Here is a 13,654-nt window from a genome sequence, read left to right as displayed (position 1 = left end):
GGTCATATTTTGGCCAAATGCGTGTTAGTGTTGTTCATCTTTCATCTCAGGCCGTAAAACAATCATATTGTGGCTATCTTTAGCTCCGATCGCGCGACTTTGAGCAGGAAGAAACCGACTGGAAATTGTAGGAGTATTACTGAATCGGATTAAGAAATCTAAATGCAGCAAGGCTTTTGTCTGGAGTCAGCTGTGGCCGTCGTCGACGACCTATAATTCGCTTCTCTAAATAGCCCACGAAAATACAATAACAAAACGTGCAGGACTCGATCGAAATCGGGCGGCATTCAGGAACACGTGCCTATATTCTGTGTATGGTAATATCATGCATTATGCTACAACCGGACGCATTATACAGCCTATTAGCAATTTAGTGCACTGCACTGGGATTATTTCAGTACCGTAACGACAAATTCGTACCGGTTTTCAGGGATGATGCGAATTGTTCGCAATTTGCATGCAGAGGGTATGCGCTAATGCCAGGGTGGGTCGCATTAACAATCAGACGAAAATAGAAACATAATTCACTTAATTGAAAGCGATGAGGAGCCAATGAGGCGTGATAATCCAAGTTTGAGACAATTTGTCGGCGACTCCGTGATTTAATATGGATCAGGGAGGTTAAATTGCCATAACCGTCCACAAATTACGGTACGACTTTAAGCCCACATGGCACTACGCCAATTTTCGGAAGTTCCTCCCTGGTCATTATTTTTAATTACAGCCAATTAAACAAATCAATTTAATTATGATGCTACCAGAATTTGCTTTTTAAATTTTATTACATTGTTATGCCGACTGAAACATTATGTAACTCTTTACGAAAGTGGCAACTCATTTGTTAGTTAAATGTGAGAAATACGTTTAGCGAGTGGATAAAGTTTCATGATGCAATTTTTAAATACATACTACATTTAGATAAAAACTGTTCAAATAAAAGGCTTTCTCGAAATCTCAGACAGTTAAAGAAGTATTTTTGTTACGTTACCGAAATAACGACGAACGTTATTTATGCTAAAATATTTTAACTCAGGTTTTCGGTTGTCTATATTTAAAGATAGCGTCATGTAATTGACATGAAAGCGATTTCAAGTCATTCACATAAAATTAAAGGCGGGTATTAAGTCCGAAAAATTTTATTTATGAAAAATAAATGCCATTAAATGTCCACTGTTACAACATTTGCGCATTAGGGTCAAAATGTATTTTTATGGTCATGTACTGTAATAAATAAAGTTTGTATAAATGTAAAAAAAATTTTGAAAAAAAGTATTATCTACTAACCAAACTTTGAATTTTTGGAGTTTATTTTCAAATGAACTATTTAAAAAAATGCATATTTTGCTACGTGTTGCATATTTTATGAAATACTGCATACAGGGTTATGTCTACTTTGAGACTACACCCTTGACCAGGTAATACAGGGTGAGTCAATTGTGGGTTCAACCAATAATACTAATTGCACTTTCCACTTAGATACTTTGTTTCATAATATTTAAAAACATTAATTGAATCAACAGTGGTTTTTTATTTTTAGATAATAATAGTCCATAATGAAATTTTAGCAATTTGTCAAGACAGACTTGACAATACTCAGAACAATGTAATCGTAGATTAATTTTAATTTTTTTTAAAGATTATCGATCTGGTCAGCTGTAATCAGTATTATTGGTTGCATATTTAAAAAATCAGAAGTAAACCACTATTGACTCACCCTGTGCTTGCACTTGTACCAATAAGATCAACTTAGAAAAGGTAAAACTGTCATTCGTTTTCTTGTACTAACTGAAATTATTTCAATTGGAAATGTATTCTAACGACGAAAAAAACAGACATGATTTTAATTTTTCAAGAAAAGAAAATTTTCTTCAAATTAATTTATTTTTGTTAGAAAATTCTGCTTTTAATTTGCATTAAACTAAAGTAAACTAAAGTTAAGCCAATAATTCTTCGAACCAAACGCAAAAAATTCGTATCCTCTGGATATTTGAAGCAAAATTAGTGTTTTTTGCCTTGATTCTTTCTAAATGACAATTCAACATATATTTACACAAGAATAATGGTTAATTTTTTTAGGAAAGTTAAATAAAAAATAACTAAATCTTATTTAGAATATCTTACAATAGGTAAACCGTAAACTAATCGAAAAAAGTTAAGAATATTCCTAAATTTTAAAGGAAATCTGCAGAAGCTGGAAATGTAATAAATATAACAGAACTAAAAGTAACGCACAAAATGCATATCCATGTTATGAGCAATTTAAAAAAATCCTAGAACAAACCTATTTAATTTTTTTAAATGCAACATTTTGCCTCAAAAACACCATAATGACATTTAACGTCTTTTATCTTTTATTTAATTTTAATGACAACTACTAACATTTATGATTAGTGCTTTAAAAACATATTAGTTGTTTCAAAACTACAAAACTCCATTTTACCGAATTATTTTTTTAAATATAATTGATAAAACCAAAATAATTATTAGTGATTAGATCTCTCTTTGAAAGTAAAAAATTGCATTAGCTGTTATTTTTTTTTTAGTGAATGAATAATTTATAACAGCTAATTTTCAGAGAAAATACGACGTTGGCGTTTTTATAGTTTTGAAACAGGTAATACAATAAAACCTTTCAACAACGGACACCGATAGGGAACCTTCAATTGTCCGTTGTGGAGAACTGTCCGCTAATAGGAGGTGGAAATTTTAATATAGGTTTTGTCCGTTAAAAGGTGTCCGTTATTCTGAGATGTCCGTTAAAGGAGGTTTCACTGTAGTACCAATTTTTATTTTACTGGTATAAGTACAAAAACATTCAAAAAGCCAAAAAAGAAAATAAAGGTTTTTGAGAGAATCATACAAAGAGCTTCAACTTTTTGTTCGTACTTTATTGTATAAAGGGTAATTGTTTTTTATTTATTTGTTGTTTATAAAATAAGTCAAGAACAAAATGATACGCCCATTTGTTTGTCAATATTTTTTTAATTTTAATCTCATTTTTTTATTTATTTTTTTCTTATTATTAGAAAGACAAAGGTGTGCAATGGAAAACAGAAATCAAAAATGTCGGTTGTCATTTAAAAAAATTAAATCGACCTATTCGGGGATTTTCTTAAAAAATGACTAATAACAAAGATATGAATATTTTGTGCGTTACTTTTGGTTCAGCCTGTATGTGTTTTCTTGAAAGCTTTTTATTTTATTTTTTAGAGTGTATCGGCTTTGTATGTTGCAGTAGAAAGATGATACTTCTTCAATTTCAAAAAATATAAGTTGCAATTTTTGGCCCTGAATGTAAATACAAAAATACAAAAATTTTATAAACTCGTTTTTTTTCTTTATTGTAAAAACTAAAGCTCTTTCTTTGTTATACTTTGTGTAAAACAGTTTTAGAGAAGTGTTATATTTTGCAAAACACAATTTTCCTCTTGGATTTATAAAATATCTCTAGAACGTTAACCTAAGCAAATATTTAATTTGTCCTCGTTCCTTGATACCTTATAAAATAAATAATAAACCTGGAGACTGACATGCGCATATTTCGTCGTACAATCCGACTTAATTCGTATTTGATCATCAGTGTCTAATGCCTGAATTCCTATTATTTTGCAATTTGAAACGCTTGTAACAATTTATGGTTTTCCACTAGATTTACCAATTTTAATCCAAGAAAAATTCAAGGTTGCGCCTATTATATGCACATGAATTCGCCTTTAAGCCTCTAATCAAGAAGCAAACAAACCGTTTGCAAAACACCTAAAAATAGCGCATTGTACCCTTGACACTCGACTTAATTAATTCTGTGCATCTCTAATCATCAATTGCACATGCCGATCACCTTGTCGAAACTAAATAAGAGTAACAAGCCACAAATCACCTACTTACGGCCTTGTTAACCCAATAAAATCCTCTCGCACTTGATACAGAGTTCAAGCAAATAAAACAACAGGCGTGGGTTATGCAAGTTTTATATAATAGCGGATGTCGGAGTATTGTCTTGGCCAACCCTCTGGCACTCTTTTTACTATGCACCGTACGCTACTACAGGTACCAAGAAACCCAGTGAAAAAATGCCTGCAAAAACAGGTTGTAAGTCCTGCAGGCTACATTAACATTTAACGGTACTTCTCTTATCCGTTCTTAAAGTGATAGTCCTAGATCTATCTGTTACGTTGGGCGACAATACCAATAAATTACGAACTACATGCAAGTACTACAAACTGCACAATTAAAAAACAGTGATAGATAGTTGGGCGAAGGCGATATTTCATTTCAACAATAAAACAATCGGCCGCCGGGGGGAAATTACAATTTGATACTGGAACTGAGATTTGCATAATTTCTGCCCTCGAAGGCATCGATCTAATCAAGTGAATTGTGAGACAGGTAATTCAACCCAAAGGTTGTTAACCAGATTTTTCAAGAATTAAGCAAAATTTCAACAACATCCAAATGTATGGTAATTTGATCTGTGAATGGGCTTACTACAGCTACGTTATTAATTTTACAAACTTAATTCAATCAAATTTCAAGTATGTAGGTAGGTTGTAATAATATTGACATTATGTTCTGTTGTTCATTATCTACAATATGACGTAGGTGAATACATTATCAAGGGTAATGTTTATTCCAATATTGATATTAAAAACTGGTCTCCAATTTTCAATTAATGTTTGTCTTGGACTTGGTGTTGGCAATTTAAAATTAATTAATAAAGCAGATTAAAATTAGCAATGCCTTTATCTCTATTTACACTATAAATAAGAGATAAAAGTGGACATTGATTTTAGGAAAAATACCGTATTTTTTCGAACGATCAAACGAAAATTCGACTTTGATCGATTTTTTTTGAACTTGAATCAAATCATATCTTAAAATACAGGGTGGTCCAGCTTAGCTCACGTCTTCTGCATTTTGTTATTAGTAATGTTAGACTTTTGATATTTTGCACACGTTATTTCTACTCTAGGACGGATATTAGGAGAATATTTTTTGATTATACAGAGTGTCTTAAAAAGTATGGCGTCATAATAATATATTTTTAATGGCATGCTATTATTTTTTACTGCTTATTAGAATGCCTTTCTAGATTCTAACATGTCCCTAAATTTTTTTTTAATTTTTTACTGTTAAAAAAATAAAAACCAAAAAAAAATCGTTTTACACCTTTAGTTTTAAAAATTAATAAAAAATAGAAACGGTGCTTTTAGATGACATTATTAGTATGTAGGTCTTGAACAAGGTTTAACAGACTTATAAATTAAGTTTGATTGATCTGAATTACTACGGGGTGTTTAGAATTTATTTTCACACTTCTTAAACATTAGAATCTTTTATTTCGCTTATTTCAGATGGCAACCCCTGTTCATTTTTATATCATTCGATGCAGAATTAAAAATTTTTTTCTTATTACAGTCCTAACGTAAATCCTAACACATTCTGAGTTATTTGCCAAAAACTTGTTTTGTCAACTATTTTACTGACAAATTTAACCAACCCTGTTTATTTTTACATCGTTCGATGCGGAATTAAAAAAGCAAAATTTTTTGTTATTACAGCCCTATTGCAAATCTTAACACATTCGGAGTTATTTGCCTTAACCATGTTCCACTTTTAATCAGTCACTGATAGAATAAGTTTATAGCAAATAACTTCGAATGTGTTAGGATTTGCAATAAGGTTGTGATAACAAAAAAATTTTGCTTTTTATTTCTGCATCGACTGACATAAAAAGAAACGGTGTTAAAATCACCTAAAATATGTATTCACTAAATTTGTCATTAAAATAGTTGACAATTTTTTTTTATCAAATAACTTAGAAATGTGTTAGGTTGTAATAAGAAAAAACGTTAATTTTCTAATTCACCATCAAATGGTATAAAACTAAATAAGGGTTGCCATTTGAAATAAACAAAATAAAAGGCTATAAAGTTTAAAATGTTTGAATATAAATTGTAAACACCCTGTAGTAATTCAGATCAATCTAACTTCATTAATAAGTCTGTTATTTATTTATTATTTTTATTATATTTTTTATTTGTATTTTATTTATTTTTAATTTTTTTTATTTTATTAATTTTTAAAACTAAAGGTGTAAATCCGATTTTTTTGATTTTTTTTTAAGAAAAATAATCCCTGAATTGATAAAAAAAAACTTTAAGGACATGTAAGAAGCTAAAAAGATATCCGAATGAGCACTAAAAAAATAGCATGCCATTAAAAAAATAGTATTATGGCGTCATACTTTTTTGAGACATTTTATATAACCAAAAATATTTTCCTGAAATTCGTCCTGGAGTCTAAAAATAAATAACGTCTACAAAATATTAAAAGTCCAACTTTACTAAGAACTGAGCTACAGAAGACGGAAGCTGAGCTGGGCCACCCTGTAGATATAAAATCACCATGTTTTAGTCCTATGTATTTCTTAATTAAATAATTTCTTCGGAAGACAACACCAATCACTCTAATCACAATAATTTAAATCATTATGAAGCTGTTATGCAAGCTGTTAATTAACAGTAAAAATAATAATTATGGGAAGAACCAAGCATTCTAATACAATGTGTTCAAAAATGGTTGTTCATCAAGTCGACTATGGAATTCAAATTCCTTGTGCCGCTTCGTTTGAATGACTATTGTCAAATATTTGAATTAGCTTTTTACTCACTTTTTTGCATTTTTCGGCAAAGTTGTTTCAAGTATAAGTTTTGCTTTGATTTGTGTTTTCTATTTCCGTGATTTTTGTGTTGTGTTGTTTCATTTTTGAATTCGAACTTTTTTTTACATTATTTTGACATATCTGTCACTTTGACGGCATTCACAATTTTAATTAAGCGGCACATTACATTCATAGGTGACGTGATGAACAACCATTTTTGAACACATTGTATTTTCAGTAGTGATTTTTTATCACAGTCAAGACACGGTAAATTCTAGTTTGTTTTTCATCATACGACTAGTCAGAAAAAGCTAAAATTTGTCTGTGCTAAAATGTTATTTTTCTTTTTGAGATTCTAGTTATTAATTTAATAACACAAAACTAAAAAAAATAAAATGTTTCAAAATACACGATTTCAAAATAAACACTTTCTCAAAAACACTAAAAATTTCCAAACTCGAAATTCGAAAATCGCCCACTTCGTGTAGAATCCCTACATTTTCCGTTTTTTTACAACATACAACATGAAAGAAACCAAAATTTTATTCAGTATTTATCCTCGTTTGGTAATCTGCTGCCATTGCCGACATTCTCTTCTGACATTTTCTCCATTTAAAGCCACTCACAGTTATTTACTTCCTATCTTTACTTTTCCGTATTATCTAAACATCCCACAAGCCCAGAAAAAAAGGTAATGTAACAGTATAAATCAATCAGTTTGGAATTAAGTGGGTGATCGACCCAACATTTTCAACCTTGAATTTCTTTCAAAATAAGGTGAGTAGGTTTCAATTTTGAAGGGTACGTTCATTCTTTTATTTACTTTCATTAAACACATTTCACTTTTTGCCAGCGTTGCTTTTAAAATTCTCACATCGCTTTCCATTTCTTAATTATGCAACGGTAGGGTGATGCAAAAATGAACGCCTCCATAGAGACACAAGCAACCCTATCATAGAGGGTGAGTCACCTAATAGCCCCCACATGAATTATCAAAACGTTACGGTGCTGCGTTCGTGATAAAACACAACGAATTTAAAGCCATGACTTGGGAAAGACAACAGGAAAAAAGTTAAGAGGCTCACATGTGTGGCGTTGTTTTGTGACAAATAATCGCTGGGAAAACGTTTCAGAAATTTGAAAAAAAAAATTCGCGACTGAATAATAGCTAATTAAATTTCTGGTGAACGTAATAAGTGTAATTGAGTTTTTTACGGCACTGGAACAATAGAAATACAAAATTTGTTTGATTCGCTAAAATGGAAGATAATACGACATTGAAAATTTTAATCGGAATTAACCTTTTTTGACGTAATCAATTCGCGCACCGATAAGAGCCCACATTTGGTCCGAATTTTTTCGGACCATTGGCTCGAATAATTAAAGACCCGTGTTTTCACAAATTGAAATAAGTGAAAAAAAGTCATCACTCTTCACCTCCAAATGCAATTGAGACAAATCTGATGCATCCTTATAAAAATAAACGTGCTAAAATTATCACAACACATCAATTGACACACGCACGAAGAACGCGAGTTCGGTCCTTACGGCGGGCGTTTTAAGGCACTGCTGCACTGCGATCAAAGGATAATTCCTGCTGGAAAGGCCGCTCGATCACACATCTTTGCCGGGTGACCGGTAACTGTGCGTCGATTCGCTGGAAGACTCTAACCTCAAACTGGAAATGAAGAGGTCGGACGGTGTCGCAAACGCTCGGAAATATTTATAATGTGTATGTGCCGAAATAGTTGGGATAAAGGATAAACAAATAGCTAATGAGTAATGAGGAAAGCGGTGGTTTGTTTGGCCAGACTGGTGGGTTGTTGCAGGAGTGATTGCGGGGATCCTGCAAGCAGGATTTTGACCTCGCTGCAGGAAAGATCGAGGATTGCGGTCCTGCTGCGGGAGTTTATTACGAAAATGTAAGCGGAATCAGGACTCGATGTTTTCTAAATAATGAGATTCTTCTGCGTAAAATGACTAGAAACTGTTCAATCAAGTTTTAGAGCAAAATTTAAAAAAGTGTTTGAATCTAAAATTTGTGGATATTTTTAGGTATAGAGACACTTTGTCTGTAGCTCCAACTTTCCTATACCTACAGGGTGACTCATTAATATGTTTTTTTTTGTTTTTAATAAATCAAAGTTTAGGAAATGTTATTTATTTGCAAGAAGATAAAATAAACGGAAAAATTCTCAAAACTGACACCTGAACAAAGTTTAACAATTTCAATGCCTTTTTTTGTTTGAGATTCTTCTGTGTAATAAGACGACTAAAAATTGCCCAATTCAAGTCTCAGAAAAAAATAAAAAATGTGATTAGATTTGGAATTTGTAGATATTTTTTAGCTATAGAGACAGTTTGTCTTTAGCTTCAAATTTGCTATACCAAGGAATATTCATTAATATGTTTTTTTTGCTTTTAATAAATCAAAGTTTAGATTTTTTAGAAAATGTTATTTCAAGTTTTTACAATTTTAATGCCTTTTTGTTGATTGGCATTCTTCTGTGTAAAATGACTACAAATCGTGGAATTCAAGTCTCACGGAAAAAATAAAAAAGTGATTAAACTTTGAATTTGTAGAAATTTTTTAGCTATAGAGACAGTTTGTCTTTAGCTTCAAATTTGCTATACCACCTACAGGGTTATTCATTAATATGTTTTTTTTGGCTTTTAATAAACCAAAGTTTAGATTTTTTAGAAAATGTTATTTTAAGTTATGCAAAAGAAATCAACGAAAAAATTCAAAATTGACGCCCAAACAAAATTTTACAATTTTAATGCCTTTTTGTTGATTGAGATTCTTCTATGTAAAATGACTACAAATTGCCCAATTCAAGTTTCAGAGAAAAAATACAAAAAAGTGACTAAACTTTGAATTTGTAGAATTTTTTTAACTACCTATAAAGTCAATTTGTCTTTAGCGACAAATTAGTGACAATCACCCTACAGGGTGATTTATTAATATGTGTTTTTTGGGTTTTAATAAATCAAAGTTTAGATGTTTTACAAAATGTTATTTTAAGTTTTGCAAGAAGAAATCAACGAAAAAATTCAAATCCGACGACAGAACAAAATTTTACAATTTTAATGCCTTTTTGTTATTTGAAATTTTTCTGTGAAAAATGACTACAAATTGCCCAATTTGAGTCTCAGAAAAAAATTAAAAAAGTGATTAAATTTGGAATTTGTATAATTTTTTTAGCTATAGAGTCAGTTTGTTTTTAGCTTTAATTTGCTATACCACCTACAGAGTTATTCATTAATGTTTTTTTGGCATTTAATAAATCAAAGTTTAGATTTTTTAGAAAATGTTATTTCAAGTTTTGCAAGAAGAAATCAACGAAAAAATTCAAATCCGACGACAGAACAAAATTTTACAATTCTAATGCCTTTTTGTTATTTGAAATTTTTCTGTGAAAAATGACTACAAATTGCCCAATTTAAGTCTCAGAAAAAAATTAAAAAAGTGATTAAATTTGGAATTTGTATAATTTTTTTAGCTATAGTCAGTTTGTCTTTAGCTTTAATTTGTTATACCACCTACAGAGTTATTCATTAATATGTTTTTTGGCTTTTAATAAATCAAAGTTTAGATTTTTTAGAAAATGTTATTTCAAGTTTTGCAAGAAGAAATCAACGAAAAAATTCAAATCCGACGACAGAACAAAATTTTACAATTTCAATGCCTTTTTGTTATTTGAGATTTTTCTGTGAAAAATGACTACAAATTGCCCAATTTAAGTCTCAGAAAAAAATTAAAAAAGTGATTAAATTTGGAATTTGTATAATTTTTTTAGCTATAGAGTCAGTTTGTCTTTAGCTTTAATTTGCTATACCACCTACAGAGTTATTCATTAATATGTTTTTTTGGCTTTTAATAAATCAAAGTTTAGATTTTTTAGAAAATGTTATTTTAAGTTATGCAAAAGAAATCAACGAAAAAATTCAAAATTGACGCCCAAACAAAATTTTACAATTTTAATGCCTTTTTGTTGATTGAGATTCTTCTATGTAAAATGACTACAAATTGCCCAATTCAAGTTTCAGAGAAAAAATACAAAAAAGTGACTAAACTTTGAATTTGTAGAATTTTTTTTAGCTACCTATAAAGTCAATTTGTCTTTAGCGACAAATTAGTGACAATCACCCTACAGGGTGATTCATTAATATGTGTTTTTTGGGTTTTAATAAATCAAAGTTTAGATGTTTTACAAAATGTTATTTTAAGTTTTGCAAGAAGAAATCAACGAAAAAATTCAAATCTGACGACAGAACAAAATTTTACAATTTGAATGCCTTTTTGTTCATTGAGATTTTTCTGTGATAAATGACTACAAATTGCCCAATTCAAGTCTCAGAGAAAAATTAAAAAAGTGATTAAATTTGGAATTTGTAGAATTTTTTTAGCTATAGTCAGTTTGTCTTTAGCTTTAATTTGCTATACCACCTACAGAGTTATTCATTAATATGTTTTTATTTAACTTTTAATAAATCAAAGTTTAGATTTTTTAGAAAATGTTATTTCAAGTTTTGCAAGAAGAAATCAGCAAAAAAAATTAAAATTAACACCTGAACAAAATTTTTCGCTGCATGCTTTTAAAATTTTTAAAACTTATGGTTTTAAAACAAAAAAGTTAACTTTTGTCAGCACTAATTTTGAAACAATTTTAAAGCCTTTTTGTTTGAAATTCTTCGGTGTAAAATGACTACAATTAGCCAGTTCCAGTCTCAGAGCAAAATTAAAAAGAAAGTAATTGAATTTCGAATTTGTAGATATTTTTAAGTATAGGGACAGTTTGCCTTTAGCTCCAAATTTGTTATACCTAGAGGGTGATTCATTAGTAGTTTTTTGTATTTCAATAAATCAAAGTTTAGATTTTTTAGAAAAAAGTTATTTATGTCCTTGGAAAATATGACCGGAAAAGATTTTTAGTTATTTAGGGCAGGGAGTAATTAAAATTTATATTTTTCGCGACGTTTCGTTTTTTTATTAAATCTTCATCAGGCTGTAGTAATGATACGTCTTACTTGAAGTTGACATTACTGCATCCTGATGAAGATTTAATAAAAAATCGAAACGTCACGAAAAATCTAAATATCTATTACTCCCTGTCCTAAATAACCAAAAATCTTTCCGGTTAATTCAAGTTTTGCAAGAAGAAATCAACGGAAAATTTCAAAACGCCTGAACAAAATTTTTCGATGTATTCTTAAAAAACTTAAACTTATGGTTTTCCCAAACTTTTGTAGGATACATATTATAATTGCAAATTAATCCCTGGATCACTAGATTTGAGAAAAATAAATGTGAAATTTCCACAACATGCTTTACAAAAATAAACAATTGCCTTGAACAGTAAAATCTAAACCTACTTAATATGGACATTCAAAGATAAACGTTGGATAAAAATAGTAACAGGTACATGAAGTAATTAAAATAATCAAGAAAAAACACAAAGGTCAATTAATGTAACTTTCTATCGTGGCAGTTAATAAAAAATAAACTATTCTTTTTAAAATAGGTTCGAGAATTGCATTCTATCGTGGTAGCTTGATAAGGCGAGTTCAGTAGAACAATGAATGAAAGTTTTACCTCTGATCAGGATTGGTTTTTTATCAAAGTTAAATTACCTTTCAATTTTGACCATAATTAGGTCTGAACATCAAATTCCTTTCCACAAACAAGACTAAATTAATCTCAATTGAAAACAATCTTGTAATTACAGTTTTGTGGAAAAACAAATCTCTTACGGTAAAAGTTGTACATTGAGAAACTTTATACACTTTCTGGAATCTTTCAGACGCGGTGTTAAATTTCACATCGATATTCACATAAAAAATCCACCGTTAGCGGAACATCGTGTTTCAATAAACCTAACAAAATAAATCAGGCAGAAATTTGGTGGAGGCGCGGGGCAAATTTTTCTAGAACCTAAGTAATCATTACAATTAACACAAAGACTCGAAATTTTCTTTCGTAATTCCATTAAGTGTACAATTCTACAAAGTCTCAATTGTATGTAAATAAAAAATTTCCTGTTGTGTGTACAACACAATTTCTTTCCCTGTTGGATTGTTTTTTCCAATTAGGAAACAAGCAAAAACCGAAAATAAATTTCTTGCATAATGCGGAAAAGCCAAATTGGAAAACTGTCTAACCCCATAGATCTTGCCAAGTTATAAAAGTTATTTATTAGTCTCCTGAAATAGGTGCTTTCAACTTTCGAAACTGTGTCATATCGACTCAGAGACGTCATTTGCAAGTCGATCGAACTGTTCTCACGCAAAAACGGATGCCAGAGTAAAAATATTTTGATGGTTTTCCCAAACTGTTTTCTAATTTTGCAGAAATAAACCATTTCCGCTGATAAAAATTCTAATTAAAATTTAATTAAACACCATCAACTTTTTGTACAAACGGAACTAAATAATGAAACATCTAGAATTAGGTTCAAAGCTCGAGTAAATTATCTATTAAAAATTTTATTTAATTGAATAAAAATTTAATAATTTATTGACTAAGAAATTTGCCCAACATCAAACAAATTATTAATTTATTTTTCGGTGGAATAAAAAGACCGTTACAGAGCCACCAGTGTCTAAAAAACTTCGTATCATTAATAGTTAACAATAGATGGGTGCGCCTAATATAAAATAACCAAATTAAAAGCCTAGACAAACCGTTAATCTACTGTTTCCAGAATGAAAGTGATTCGATGTTACCACAAATAGATTAACGACTTATGTAACTAGTCATTAGTTGGAAGATTATACCCATGAAGAATCTCCGCATAAAAATCAAGCCCAATCAATTATAATTAAATATTTAAAGAAATTGTTTCCTGAGGTATCTGATCAAGACGGTAGTGGTTCGGTAGTTATTAGCAAACAAAAAACGCTCCTCATAATAACAAGACAACGGCCATTATCGTTTAATAAAACCTTCACGTAAACCGGATATGTTGTTTATAACCTGGTAGTTGAATAGTG

The 13,654-nt window shown here is 30.1% G+C and overlaps 1 protein-coding gene across 2 annotated transcripts in view; it reads right to left on the bottom strand.

Moving 5' to 3' along the window:
* The window catches only part of LOC659034 (CAP-Gly domain-containing linker protein 1), a 69,119-nt gene that overhangs the window by 36,237 nt on the left and 19,228 nt on the right, over positions 1-13,654 (bottom strand). The window lies entirely within an intron of this gene.

The sequence above is a fragment of the Tribolium castaneum genome, chromosome 2, assembly GCF_031307605.1.
Source record: "Tribolium castaneum strain GA2 chromosome 2, icTriCast1.1, whole genome shotgun sequence".
NCBI classification, from domain to species: domain Eukaryota; kingdom Metazoa; phylum Arthropoda; class Insecta; order Coleoptera; family Tenebrionidae; genus Tribolium; species Tribolium castaneum.
This window is presented reverse-complemented; position numbering and strand designations above follow the sequence as displayed.